The sequence below is a fragment of the Macaca mulatta genome, chromosome 14 (genome assembly GCF_049350105.2).
Source record: "Macaca mulatta isolate MMU2019108-1 chromosome 14, T2T-MMU8v2.0, whole genome shotgun sequence".
Classification (NCBI taxonomy): domain Eukaryota; kingdom Metazoa; phylum Chordata; class Mammalia; order Primates; family Cercopithecidae; genus Macaca; species Macaca mulatta.
In genome coordinates, this window is record NC_133419.1 from 117,995,093 (window position 1) to 118,009,286 (window position 14,194).

At 45.4% G+C, this 14,194-nt stretch overlaps 1 protein-coding gene and 1 long non-coding RNA gene across 25 annotated transcripts in view; both read left to right on the top strand.

The window, feature by feature from the left end:
* Positions 1-56: 56 nt before the first annotated feature.
* On the top strand, positions 57-11,616 carry LOC144334470 (uncharacterized). The gene is made up of 2 exons (XR_013404316.1): positions 57-289; positions 10,453-11,616. It is a non-coding gene; the product is annotated as an uncharacterized LOC144334470 (long non-coding RNA).
* A 393-nt stretch (positions 11,617-12,009) lies between these two features.
* Positions 12,010-14,194, top strand: part of CEP164 (centrosomal protein 164) — an 86,721-nt gene continuing 84,536 nt past the window's right edge. For 13 of the 24 annotated variants that reach the window (XM_015115785.3, XM_077964343.1, XM_077964344.1 and 10 more), the window contains exon 1: positions 12,010-12,363. The gene's annotated coding sequence lies outside the window, so the exon portion shown is untranslated. The remainder of the gene's footprint in view (positions 12,364-14,194) is intronic. The other 11 variants (XM_077964357.1, XM_077964359.1, XM_077964362.1 and 8 more) reach the window with 4 other exon arrangements.

Genomic DNA, 14,194 nt, shown 5'->3' on the forward strand with positions numbered 1-14,194 from the left:
TTTCGCTTTTCCCTGGGATCGCTGGGAAGTGTAGTCTTCCCATGGCTGGCAATCCGGCTTCCGGGGCTGGAGAGGGGTCTGGGATGCCCTCTGCCGAGGTGGAGTCCGCCCTGCAGGGCCCTGGCGGGAAGGGCCAGACGGATGGAGGGGGGCACACCTCCCGTCTGTCAGTCTTTCGTTCAGCATGGAGGGAGCACCCACTGCACGCCAGGCACACTGCCAGGCGCTGGGGATACAGAGAGAAATAAACGGTGATTCTACACGGGACCGTTAAGTGATTCCTGCCAAGGTGGGGTTTCATACTATACGATGTGGCATTAAGGAGTAGGGATTTGGAGGGACATCTAGGGGATCTGAGAAGACTCAGTGGGAGAAGGAGGTATTTAATTTGAGCGTTTAAAAATGGGTAGGATTTTCATAAGCAGAGATTGAGGGAGCAGGATGAAAGGGGATGGAAGAGTTTTTCCAGGTTGCAAACTACCGGAGCAGGGTCCAAAAGGGGAAAGTGCAGTTGTCTATTTTCACCTGCGCCTGCGATCTGCGGGCAGGTAAGAGCCAGCGGGTCTTCTCCCATCTGAACCTGTTTGTGCCTTTGAGACTCTACTTGCCTTGAATCCTTATGACCCCTCTGATTTTCTGCACCATCAGCCAGACTGAGGAGAAATGGCTGTTGATAGCTTTAAAGTGTTAACACTCCAAAAAGTATCTCTATATTAACTGGTGAGAGCTTAAAGCCTTGAACCAAAAGCGTTAGAGTTCGAATGGCTTAAAGAAGAAAAGCCGGTATGGTTTTAACAATATATTGTTTATCAAATGTGGAAAGCCATTGATAAAATTCAGCAGTTACTCTGATTTAATTTTTTTTTAAATGAAAGGGAATTTTCTTTTTTCTTTTGAAAGGGAGTCTTGCTCTGTCACCCAGGCTGGAGTGCAGTGCCATGGTCTCAACTCTGCAACCTCCGCCTCCTGGGTTCAAGCAATTCTCATGCCTCAGCCTCTGAGTAGCTGGGATTACAGGCGTGCGCCACCACACCCAGCTAATTTTTGTATTTTTAGTAGAGATGTGATTTCACCATGTTGGCCAGGCTGGTCTCGAACTTGTGGCCTCAAGCGATCCACCCACCTTGGCCTCCCAAAGTGCTGGGATTATAGGCATGGACCACTGTACCCAGCCAGGAAGCTTTTTAAGCAAGATAACAAACAAACAAACAAACAAAAAATAGTAGTAATAAAAGGCTAAGTTACTCCCTTTAAAGGCAGGCTTTGGAAAGGAAAGATCATTACTCTTACCCTACACAGTTCAGAACAGTCTGATTGACTCAAAAGACAAGAAAATGGAAAAAGTGTTATATATGTTGGATAGCAAAGGAATCGTTAGTTGCAGATTATATGATATGGATACAAAATCCTAACCAATAAGGTGATTAGACACAAATTTAAAAAAATCAAAATAAAAATAGAGAAATGTATGCATGAGAATTGTAGATATGATAGAAATGGCATTCATATCAGAGGAAAATGGATGCATTATTCAAAAACTGTTGTTGGGATGTCTGGCAGCCCATTTGGAAGGAGAAAAAACCAAATCCCAATTTCATTCATCTGAAAATAAACTCCAGATAGATTAAAGAATTTAACATTAAAATAAAACTGCAGGAAAAATAGAATATTTTCATCATCTTATATTGAAGAAAACCTCCCTAACAAACCCCAGAAGATAAAGAAACCTGAAAACTGGATGGGTTTGATGACTTAAATATTTAAAACTTCTGTAGAATCAGAAGTATTCCAATACTACCAGTGTTCTGGTTCAATTAGTAACTGGGAGAGCCCACCCTGGTTACTTAACCTTTTTGAGTCTTTTTTTTGAAACAGTCTCGCCTTGTCACCCAGGCTGGAGTGCAGTGGCTTGATCTCAGCTCACTGCAACCTCCTCCTCCTGGGTTCAAGCAATTCTTGTGCCTCAGCCTCCTGAGTAGCTGGGATTACAAGTGCCCACCACCATGCCTGGCTAATTTTTTTTTTTTTTTTTTTTGAGACAGAGTCTCCCTCTGTCACCCAGGCTGGAGTGCAGTGGCGTGATCTCGGCTCACTGAAACCTCTGCCTCCTCAAGCGATTCTCCTGCCTCAGCCTCCCAAGTAGCTGGGACTATGGGCTCGTGCTAGCACGCCCGGCTAACTTTTGTATTTTTAGTAGAGACGGGAATTTACCATGTTAGCCAGGCTGGTCTCGAACTCCTGACCTCAAGTTATCTGCCCGCCTCAGCCTCCCAAGGTGATGAGATTACAGGCGTGAGCCACCTTGCCTGGCCCCTTTTTGAGACTTGATTTTATCATTTGTAAAATGGAGATAATGATATTAATAGTTCAATCCTCAAAAGGTAAGAATTCGATGAGACAATCCATGTAAAACATTTAGAATGGTGTCCAGCATATTGTAAGTGCTCAATAAAGGTCAGCTATTAGTATTATTATTGTTGTAACTACTGAGAAAAGTGACATTTACAAAGTTAAAAGATTAGTCACAGATAAAGAAACAACATTTACCACACAATAGAGACAAAGGGCTAATGTTTATAATGTGCAAAGAGCTTCTACAAATCAATATAAATCCAAAACAACCTGATAGAAAAATGAACAAAGGGTAAGGGAAAAGAGTGAGGAAAAACAACAAAAAACAAAAAAGAAAAGAAAAAGAAAAATGAACAAAGAATGTGAACAGGTAATTCCTAGAAGAAATTCAAATGGATGGTAAACATGAAAAAGGTTTAACTTCGTTAATAGTTGAAAGAACGCAATGTAAAACAGTAGATTCTTTGTTCCTTTTTCTTTCTTCCTTTCGTTCTCCTCTCAGATTGGTAACATTTGGTATTGATGACAGTATTGTTTGGACTGTAAATTATTCCATTTTTGGAGAGTAATTTGCAATGCCTATTAATACGTTAAAAATGCAAATTATTTGGGCAATGTCATTTATAGGACCCTTTCCAACAAAAAACAACAATATTTCAGCAGTGTGTACTATAGCAAAACCTTGGATTCAAAACAAACAAAGCTGGGTGTGGTGGTTCATGCCTGTAATCCAATCCACTTGGGAGTTTGAGGTGGGAGGATCACTTGTGCCCTGGAGTTCAAGACCAGCCTGGAGACAGAGCAAGGCCCCATCTCTTTAAGCAAAACCAAAAATAATCATCAGGCCAGGTGTGGTGGCTCATGCCTGTAATCCTAGCACTTTGGGAGGCTAAGGTGGGTGGATCACTTGAGGTCAAGAGGTCGAGACCAGCCTGGCCAACATAGTGAAACCCAGTCTCTAATAAAAATACAAAAAAATGGCCAGGTGTGCTGGCTCATGCCTGTAATCCCAGCACTTTGGAAGGCTAAGGTGGGTGGACCTCAAACCTGAGGTCAGGAGTTTGAGACCAGCCTGGCCAACATGGTGAAATCCTGTCTCTACTAAAAATACAAAACAATTAGCCAGGCACGGGGGTGGGTGCCCAGCTACTTGGGAGGCTGAGGCAGGAGAATCGCTTGAACCCAGGAGGCAGAGGTTGCAGTGAGCCGAGATTGCACCACTGCCCTCCAGTCTGGGTGACAGAGTGAGAATAGGTCTCAAAAAAAAAAAAAAAAAAAGAAAAAATATTTAAATAGGCAAAGGCAACAAGACATTTGTTCAATGAAATCCTAAGTAACCATTAAAAACAATGGGATAACTTCTTTTTTTTTTTTTTTTTTGAGACAGAGTCTGGCTCTGTCGCCCAGGCTGGAGTGCAGTGGCGCGATCTTGGCTCACTGCAAGCTCTGCCTCCCAGGTTCACGCCATTCTCCTGCCTCCGCCTCCTGAGTAGCTGGGACTACAGGCGCCTGCCACCACGCCCGGCTGCGTTTTTTTTGTACATTTTTTTTTTTTTTTTTTTAGTAGAGACGGGGTTTCACAGTGTTAGCCAGGATGGTCTCGATCTCCTTGACCTCGTGATCCGCCCGCCTCGGCCTCCCAAAGTGCTGGGATTACAGGCGTGAGCCACCGCGCCCGGCAGGGATAACTTCTTATGAACTGGCCTTCCAGGCTGAAATGCAGTGGCACGATGTCGGCTCACTGCAACCTCCGCCTCCCAGGTTCAATTCTCTGCCTCAGCCTCCCAAGTAGCTGGGATTACAGGCGTGTGCCACCATGTCCGGCTAATTTTTGTGTTTTTATTAGGGATGAGGTTTTGCCATGTTGGCCAGCCTGGCTAATTTTTGTATTTTTAGTAGAGACGGGGTTTCACCATGTTGGCCAGACTGGTCTCGAACTCCTGACCCTGTGATCCACCCGCCTCAGCCTCCCAAAGTGCTGGGATTACAGGTGTGAGCCACTGCACCTGGCCTGTTTATGACAACTAAAGAAAGCACATGTCAGGGGCCTGACATGGTGGCTTACACCTGTAATCCCAGCACTTTGGGAGGCCGAGGCAGGTGAATCAGGAGTTCAAGGCCAGCCTGGTCAAGATGGTGAAACCCTGTCTCTACTAAAAATACAAAAATTAGCTGGGCGTGGTGGCGGATGCCTGGAATCCCAGTTACTCGGGAGGCTGAGGCAGAGAATTGTTTGAACCTGGGAGGCAGAGGTTGCTGTGAGCCAAGATTGCAGCACTGCACCCCAGCCTGGGTGACAGACTGAGACTATGTTATCCAAAAAAAAAAAAAAAAAAAAAAAAGCACATGTTAGAACAATAACATTATGATCTGATTTCTGCAAAAATTAAAAAGAATGCGCTTGTGCATATATGTATAAATATGTATGTATATACATTTACATCTGCATAAGCATAAAAAAATCTGGAAGATGGCACCCACAATGTCAACAGTGGTTTCCTTTGAAGTGTAGGGTTTAATTTCTTCCTTAGTTTGCTCATTCATTCATTCAGTAAATGTACATTGAGTGCCTACTACATGCTAAGCACTATTTTAGGCACCGAGGATACAATGATATGTAAAATCCCTGTCCTCATGGAGCTTACACTCTAATGCAGGAAGACAGACAGTAAAGAAGTAAAATTATAGTATCTTGGATGGTGATATGTGGTAGGGAAAAATAAAGTAGAGAAAGGAGATGAGAGGGTGGTTTACGGTTTCAAATAAAGTAGATTAAAAGTATAGAGGGAACATTTTATGTCTTTATATCCTTAAATAATTGGTAGGATTATCAAGTGTTTTCCTTTTTTATCATGTGAGTAGTTTTCTGTATAGTTCAAATAAACAGTATAAAAAAGAGAATAAAAAGTTATTTTTTTTCCAGAATTAAAATGCTTGTTTATTTATTTATATTTAGAGATGGGGTCTTGCTCTGTCACTCAGGCTGGAGTGCAGTGGCATGATCATGGCTCACTACAGCCTTGACCTCCTGCGCTCAAGTGACCCTTCCACATCAGCCTCTGTAGATGAGACTACAGGTACATGCCACCAAGCCTGGGTAAATTTTTTTTTTTTTTTTAAGAGGCTGGGTCTCATTGTATTGCCCAGGCTGGTCTTGAACTCCAGGCCTCAAAGGATCTTCCTGCCACCGCCTTTCAAAGTGTTGGGATTACAGATGTGAGTCAATGCTCTTGGCTGTTACTGTTTTCTGATTGACCTTGTAATTGTACATGTTTATGGAGTACATCTGATGTTTTGATACATATATATGTTGCATAATGATCAAATCAGGATATTTAGCATGACCACCACTTTATTTATTTATTTATTTATTTTGAGGTGGAGTGTCACTCTGTTGCCCAGGTTGTCGTGCCGTGGCATGATCTTGGCTCACTGCAACCTCCACCTCCCAGGTTCAAGGGATTCTCCGGCCTCAGCCTCCCAAGTAGCTAGGACTACAGGTGTGTAACACCACGCCTGGCTAATTTTTTGTATTTTTAATGGAGACAGCGTTTCACCATGTTAGCCAGGATGGTCTCCATCTCCTGACCTTGTGATCCTCCCGCCTCGACCTCCCAAATGCTGTGATTATAGGCCTGAGCCACTGCACCTGGCCCACTTTATGCATTTATAATTTCTTTGTGGTAAGGACATTCAAAAGCCTCTCTTCTAGCTATTTTGAAATATACCATATCAGTGTTACTGTTAACCATTGTCACCCTACTGTGCAATAGGATACTGGAATTTATTCCTCCTTTTCCTTTTTCTTTTTCTTTTTTTTTTGAGACAGAGTTTTACTCTTGTTGCCCAAGCTGGAGTGCAATGGCACGATCTTGGTTCACTGCAACCTCAGCCTCCTGGGTTCAGGTGACTCTCATTCCTCAGCCTCCCAAGTAGCTAAGATTATAGGCATGTGCCACCACACCTGGCATATTTTCTGTGTGTGTGTCCATATATATATATATATATTTTTTTTTTTTTTTTTTTTTGGAGATGGAGTCTTATTCTGTCACCCAGGCTGGAGTGCAGTGGCGTGATCTCGGCTCACTGCAACCTGCACCTCCCAGGTTCAAGCAATTCCCCTGCTTAAGCCTCCCAAGTAGCTGGGACTATAGACACACACCACTATGCCCAGCTAATTATTTGTATTTTATTCCAATATTTTGTAATATTTTTGACGTTTTACTGTGTTGCCCAGGCTGGTCTCGATCTCCTGAGCTCAGGCAATCTGCCCACCTCAGCCTCCCAAAGTGCTGGGATTACAGGTGTGAGCCACCGCACTGGCCTAATTTTGTATTTTTAGTAGAGACGGGGCTTTCTCCATGTTGACCAGGCTGGTCTTGAACTCCTGACCTCAAGTGATCCACTCGCCTCCACCTCCCAAAGTGCTGGGATTACAGGCATGAGCCACCGCACCCGGCCTATTCCTACTAATAGTAACTTTATACTCATTGACCAACCTTTCCCCATCCTCTCCTCTCTTTTCCTCAGTCTGGTAACCACTGTTCTACTCTCTATGAGATCAATTTTTTTTTTTAATTCCACATGACTGAGATCATGTGGTATTTGTTTTTCTGTGCCTAGCTTATTTCACTTAACACCATGTCCTCCAGGTTCATTCATGTTGTTGCAAATGGTAGGATTTCATGATTTTATTTTATGGTTGAGTGGTATATCATTGTGTATATATACCACATTTTCTTTATGCATTCATCTGTTGTTGGACAGCTGGATTCATTGCCTATCTTGGGTAGTGTAAATAATGCTGCAATTAACATGGGGGTTCTGAAATATTTTTAAAACACCAATTTCATTTCCTTTGGATATATACCGAGTAGTGGGATTGCTGGATTGTGTGGTAGCTCTATTTTTAATTTTTTGAGGAACCACCATACAGTTTCCATGGTGATGGTACTAATTTACATTCCCACCAACATTTTAAGTATTCCCTCTTCTCCATATCCTTACCAGCCCTTGTTTTCCTTTGTTTGCTTTATTGTAGCCATTTTAACTGGAATGAAGTGGTATCTCATTGTGGTTTTGGTTTGCATTTCCCTCAAGGTTAGTAATGTTGAACATTTTTTTCATGTACCTGTTGGCCATTTGTATATATTCTTTTGAGAAATGTCTTTTAAGGCAGTTTGCCCATTTTAAAATCTGTTTATTTGTTTTTTTTTTCTCTTTTTTTGGCTGTTGAGTTGTAAGAAAAAGTTCTAATAGTGGTTTCTGACCTAGGAGTAGGGAAAAAATTTGTCATCAGTTCTTTCCCATCTTTGAAATATGACTTCTTAGGCCGGGCGCGGTGGCTCAAGCCTGTAATCCCAGCACTTTGGGAGGCCGAGATGGGCGGATCACGAGGTCAGGAGATCGAGACCATCCTGGCTAACACGGTGAAACCCCGTCTCTACTAAGAAATACAAAAACTAGCCGGGCGAGGTGGCAGCGCCTGTAGTCCCAGCTACTCAGGAGGCTGAGGCCGGAGAATGGCGTGAACCTGGGAGGCGGAGCTTGCAGTGAGCTGAGATCTGGCCACTGCACTCCAGCCTGGGCTATAGAGCGAGACTCCGTCTCAAAAAAAAAAAAAAAAAAAAAAAAAAAAAGAAATATGACTTCTTAATGTTCATCCTTACTGTAGAAGATAACCTATGAGCGAAGTCCTATCTCTCTTCTTCACTCTTTGAGTATATTACTGGTATATCATTTAGTGTGTCAGGCTGGGCACAGTGGCTCATGTTTGTAATCCCAGCACTTTGGGAGGCCTAAGCAGGCAGATCACCTGAGGTCAGGAGTTCCAGACCAGCCTGGTCAACATGATGAAACCCCGTTTCTACTAAAACTGCAAAACTTAGCCAGGTGTGGTGGCGCATGCTTGTAGTCCCAGCTACTTGGGAGGCTGAGGCAGGCGAATCGCTTGAACCCAGGAGGCAGAGATTGCAGTGAGCTGAGATTGCACCACTGCACTTCAGCCTGGGCAACAAACTCCCTCTCAAAAAAAAAAAAAAAGGCCGGGCGCGGTGGCTCACGCCTGTAATCCCAGCACTTTGGGAGGCCGAGGCGGGCGGATCACAAGGTCAGGAGATTGAGACCACGGTGAAACCCCGTCTCTACTAAAAATACAAAAAATTAGCCGGGCGCGGTTGTGGGCGCCTGTAGTCCCAGCTACTCGGGAGGCTGAGGCAGGAGAATGGCGTGAACCCGGGAGGCGGAGCTTGCAGTGAGCCGAGATCGCGCCACTGCACTCCAGCCTGGGCGACAGAGCGAGACTCCGTCTCAAAAAAAAAAAAAAAAAAAAGTGTGTCATTTTTGTTATTTTCCCCCCAAAGTCTTACTTTTTAAATTATATTTGCCTTGGGGACATTTTATAAATTGGCTTGCATTTCTGAGTACAAACCTATGGGGAAACCTGATAAAATGCAAATTGTTGATCTGTGTGAACAGCATCTCTTATTTTATTAGCTCTTCCCATGAGACAGCAAGGAACCCATTCTAAGGCACAAGAGTTAAGCATTTGGATGGCAATTAAAATCTACAGGGCTGGGCGTGGTGGCTCATGCCTGTAATCCCAGCACTTTGGAAGGCCGAGGTGGGTGGATTGCCTGAGGTCAGGAGTTCAAGACCAGCCTGACCGACATGGTGAAACCCCGTCTCTACTAAAAATACAAAAATTAGCCTGGCATGGTGGTGACAGAGTAAGACTGTGCCTCAAAAAACAAACGAACAAACAACAAAAAACCAGACTGATTGCAAAGATTGCAAATTCTTAGATATAGGGACCAAGTCTACAAGTGGTTTTTTGAATCTCTGTTTTGTACGGGTTTGTGGGAGATGAGCTGGTGAGCCTTAGAGTTCCTTCCCAGTCTGGTCCCTTTGGCCCCTCAGTGAGACATTATTTATTTATTTATTTATTTATTTATTTATGAGACAGAGTCTCCCTCTGTTGCCCAGGCTGGAGTACAGTGGCGTGATCTTGGCTCACTGCAACCCCTGCATCTCGGGTTCAAGCGATTCTCCTGCCTCAGCCTCCCAAGTAGCTGGGACTACAGGTGTGTGCCACCATGCTCAGTGAATTTTTGTGTTTTTATTAGAGACAGGGTTTCGCCATGTTGGCCAAGCTGGTCTCGAGCTCCTCACCTCAGGTGATCCACCTGCCTCACCTTCCCAAAGTGCCGGGATTACAGGTGTGAGCCACTGTGGTCTGGCCTATGTTTTTCTTTTTTTGAGACAGAGCTTCGCTCTTGTCACCTAGGGTGGAGTGCAGTGGTAAGATCTTGGCTCACTGCAACTTCCACCTCCTGGGTTCAAGCGATTCTCCTGCCTCAGCCTCCTGAGTAGCCGGGATTATAGGTGCCTGCCACCACAACCAGCTAACTTTTGTATTTTTAGTAGAGATGGGGTTTCACCATGTTGGCCAGGCTGGTCTCAAACTCCTGACCTCAGGTGATCTGCCCGCCTCGGCCTCCCAAAATGCTGGGATTACAGGTGTGAGCCACTGTGACCGGCCAAGACTTTTAAAGAAGATGGAGAGAAAGGGGGTTAATGATTTGTCATTTATAGTAAGAATAAAGGAAGTATAGGCATAACTGCTGCAGAAAGATTTAAATTTAAACATGACGACGTCAATCTAAATAACAGAGAGGGAAACTCCAAAAGAAAACTGTATTTATTTAGAAGTAGCATTGCAATAGGTATATACATGCCATAGAGGCTGGGCAAGTAGGAATTTTTTTGTTTTTGAGATGGAGTGTCACTCTTGTTGCCCAGCCTGGAGTGCAACGTCATGACCTTGGCTTACCACAAACTCCACCTCCTGGGTTCAAGCAATTCTCCTCTCTCAGCCACCTGAGTAACTGGGATTACAGGCATGTACCACCACGCCTGGCTAATTTTGTATTTTTTAGTAGAAGCGGGGCTTTCCCATGTTGGTCAGGTTGGTCTTGAACTCCTGACCTCAGGTGATCCACTTGCCTTGGCCTCTCAAAGTTCTGGGATTACAGGCATGAGCCACTGTGCCTGGCTCAAGTAGGTTTTTTATTTTTATTTTTATTTTTTATTTTTTTTCAGATGGAGTCTTCCTCTGTTGCCCAGGCTGGACTGGAGTGCAGTGGCTTGATATGGGCTCATTGCAACCTTCACCTCCTGGATTTAAGCGATTCTCCTGCCTCAGCCTCCTGAGCACCTGGGACTACAGGCGCGCGCCACGATGCCCAGCTAATTTTTGTATTTTTAGTAGAGACAGGGTTTCATCATATTGGCCAGGCTGGTCTCGAGTTCCTGACCTTCGGTGATCCACCCGCCTTGGCCTCCCAATGTGCTGGGATTACAGGCGTGAGCCACCGTGCCTGGCAAAGTGCTAGGATTACAGATATGAGCCACCAGGCCTGGTCGATAGTTTTTGTTATCAGGTATTCATGCATGAGAACCCTCTCTTCATGGTCTTCCCTGGCTCCATGTGTCAGGGTTTTAACACAAATGACTCTATTTTGATTTTGATAATTTTCACAAGGAATATGCTCTGTATATTCCAACAATCTGAGTTTCTCATCCTGAAATCAGCCCCTGAGTGGCACTGGGACTATCCTGAGTCGGCTACATCTCTAGAACCTGTCAGGAGAGGCTCTATGAGTTTGGCCTCATCATCTTCCTCTTCAACTAGCAGCATCTCTATTTGTCTGTTTTTCCGTTTTCCTATTGATGTAATGGGCAGAACTGTCTTTGCCCCTCTTAACTTCTCTAGGAGGTTGGAGACATATGAGAGAAAGGAAGATTTGCCCTCTGTGCAAGCAAAACTAAAACTCTTCGGAATTATATTAGTAGCAACCTTTCTGCCAGACAGGGTGTGTGGAGGAGCTATACATTGTGTCACTTTTTTCCTTCTTCAACAGACTCTTTGAAATAGTTATAACAGACATCACTATACCCATCTTGCAGACATAAAAACTGAACCCTGGGCTTTGGTGAAAAGGTGGATAGTAGAAAACAGGTTTAAGTCCTGGTCAGGTGCTCATTGGTTTAATAGGAGCATAGGAGAGCCATTTTTATTTTATTTTATTTTATTTTTTTTGCCAGGAGAGATGGGGAGTGGGGGCGTCTCCATTACCTTACATTCACATTTGTTTTGTTGATTAAAGGAATAATGGGTTGATTATTGATGGCCACTGTATTATTCACCTGATGTTAATCATACTCCTAACAAATGATCAATAAATTGTCTTAGATAATTCACGTTACTATACTCTGTATAATCCTTCTCTGCCCTGGCAGAAATCCTCACGTCTAAACTCGGGCTCCTCTTTTTTTTCTTTTTTAAAGTAGAGATGGGGTTTCACCATTATGGTCAGGCTGGTCTCGAACTCGTGATCTCAGGTGATCCACCCGCCTCGGCCTCCCAAATTGCTGGGATTACAGGCGTGAGCCACCGCGCCCAACCAATGAGGTTCTCTTTTAACCTTTTGCGGATTCCCATTATCTATCTTAAACTACACTCCCATCGTGCAACGGAAAACGGACAGAGCTCCTGCGTGCCCCAAGGGACTTCGAGCCAATCCATTGTCAGAGCTCTCAGCCGGCGACCTATTGGCTCCGGTTGGAGGCGGGACTCTCGGTTGCTAGGCGGTACCTCTTCCGGAAGTGTTTGTTGCGCGCTGCAGGGCAACATCCCGGCGTCCCTGGAAGCGGGGGGAGCGGGTGGGTGTCGGGTGGCGTTGGGGGAGCTGCGCCTCGCCCAGAGCCTCGCCCGGAGCCTTCCGGGGTGGGGGATAGTTGAGGACCTCATCGAGGGAGGGGTTGGGCGGCGGGGAAGGGAGCGTGGCGGGGGTGCAGAGGCACGCTCTCAAGCCAACCAGCTTGATGCGCTCGAGTGTGGGCGGGGACTGAGGGAAGAAGAGAAAAACTGACTGCCAGGCGACAGTTCCTCCGTTTGAAATCTCGCCGGCTCCTGAGCGGGCCACCGGGCCCGGGCTGGGGGTCTGGCGGGTGAGTGAGCAGCGCGTCGGGATGCGGGAGAGGGGCATTGGGCACGGGGCGCTGGTTTGCTTGCTGTGTTCATCGTCGGCGAGTGAGGCTAGGCCTTCCGAAGCTTGCTGGGATACTTCTGTGGCAGACTCCCCCCCGGGTCCAAATCCGGGGCTAGCCTAACCTTATGCCATCTTTTAACCAGCGGGGAAAGTTGGAAAGCTTTTTTGTTTATTCCTTTTCTTGCACTGATTTAAAAAATCTCCCTCTACCTCTGGCACCTCTCTCCTCACTTGGCTTCCGCGACTCCCTGTCCGTCCTCCTAACTCAGTCCTTTGCAGTAGAAAGCCCTCCCTTCTACTTAGCCGCACTCCATGTCTTGCGTTATCAGCTTTTCAGCGTTGACTCCCCAGACTACTCCAGCCAGACCTCTTTCCTGAGCTCAGACCTACTTACTGTCATCGTCAGCCTTCCCCGGTCCCTCCGATCTGTTTCTCCTCTTGTATTTCTTATCTCTTGAAGGGCTTCACCATTCACTCAGCCAAGTCTGTCCCTAGAATTTATTCATCTAATACATACAGCAAACATTTGTCGGACATGTCCTATCTTCCAGGCAGTGTAGTAGGTGGGGCTGCCTATTGGACGAGGCATAGAAATGAACGGAAAATCACAGTGTTCTGGCTTTAGTGCTCTGATTTCCCTCCTCTCTCCCGAAGTTCAAGTCCTGTATTCTGCCTCTTAATTTCCCTAGAATCTGGCCCTTCTTTTCCATCCTCACAGCCACTGACTTAGTTCATAATTTCTTGCTTGTGCTTTCAGGATAACTTCCTAAGTGGTCTCTCTGCCTCATTTCTTGTCCTCCTGTAATTAGTTCTTATGCAGCTGTCAGAATCATTTATTTATTTTAGAGACAGAGTCTTGCTGTGTTGCCCAGGCTGGAGTGCAGTTGCTATTCACTGGTGTGACCCTAGCACACTGCAGCCTCAAACTCTTGCCCTCAAGCCATCCCCGTCAGTCTCCTGAGTAGATGGGACTACAGGCATGCACCGCCGTTCTTGGCCAGAATCGTCTGTCTGAGCTACAGATCTGATCATGCCAGTCGCCTTTGTGAAATCCTGTGATGGCCCCTCATCATTTATGGGATAGAGCCTCAGTTCTTCCAGGCCCTTTATAATATGCTCTTGCCTATGATTCTAGCTAGAGCTCTCTCTTGCCGCTCCTCCCACTATCCCTTGCCCTTTGGTCATGTCAGAATGGTTGAGTTCGGTCTTTGGAGTCAGACATGGATACATATGCTGCTGTACCGTTTATTAGCTGTGAAACCTTGGGCAAGTTTTTTTTTTTTTTTGAGACGGAGTCTGGCTCTGTCGCCCAGGCTGGAGTGCGGTGGCCGGATCTCAGCTCACTGCAAGCTCCGCCTCCCAGGTTTACGCCATTCTCCTGCCTCAGCCTCCCGAGTAGCTGGGACTACAGGCACCCGCCACCTCGCCCGGCTAGTTTTTTGTATTTTAGGAGAGACGGGGTTTCACCATGTTGGCCAGGCTGGTCTGGATCTCATTATCCGCCCACGTTGGCCTACCAAAGTGCTGGGATTACAGGCATGAGCCACTGCGCCCGGCCTTTTTTTTTTTTTTAAACTTTGCTAAGCCTCAGTTTCCTTATTTGAAAAGTGAAGATAATCTCTATTTTGCTGAGAGGATGAGGTGAGATGATATATAGAGAGCACTTAGTACAGTTCCTGGAACATAGGAAGTGTTCAGTGACTATAAACTTTTGTTGTCATAATTCTTTGCACCCACCATATGCTTTTCTTCTTTTTTGCCTTTGTACATGTTGTTCCTCTGCTGTGAAT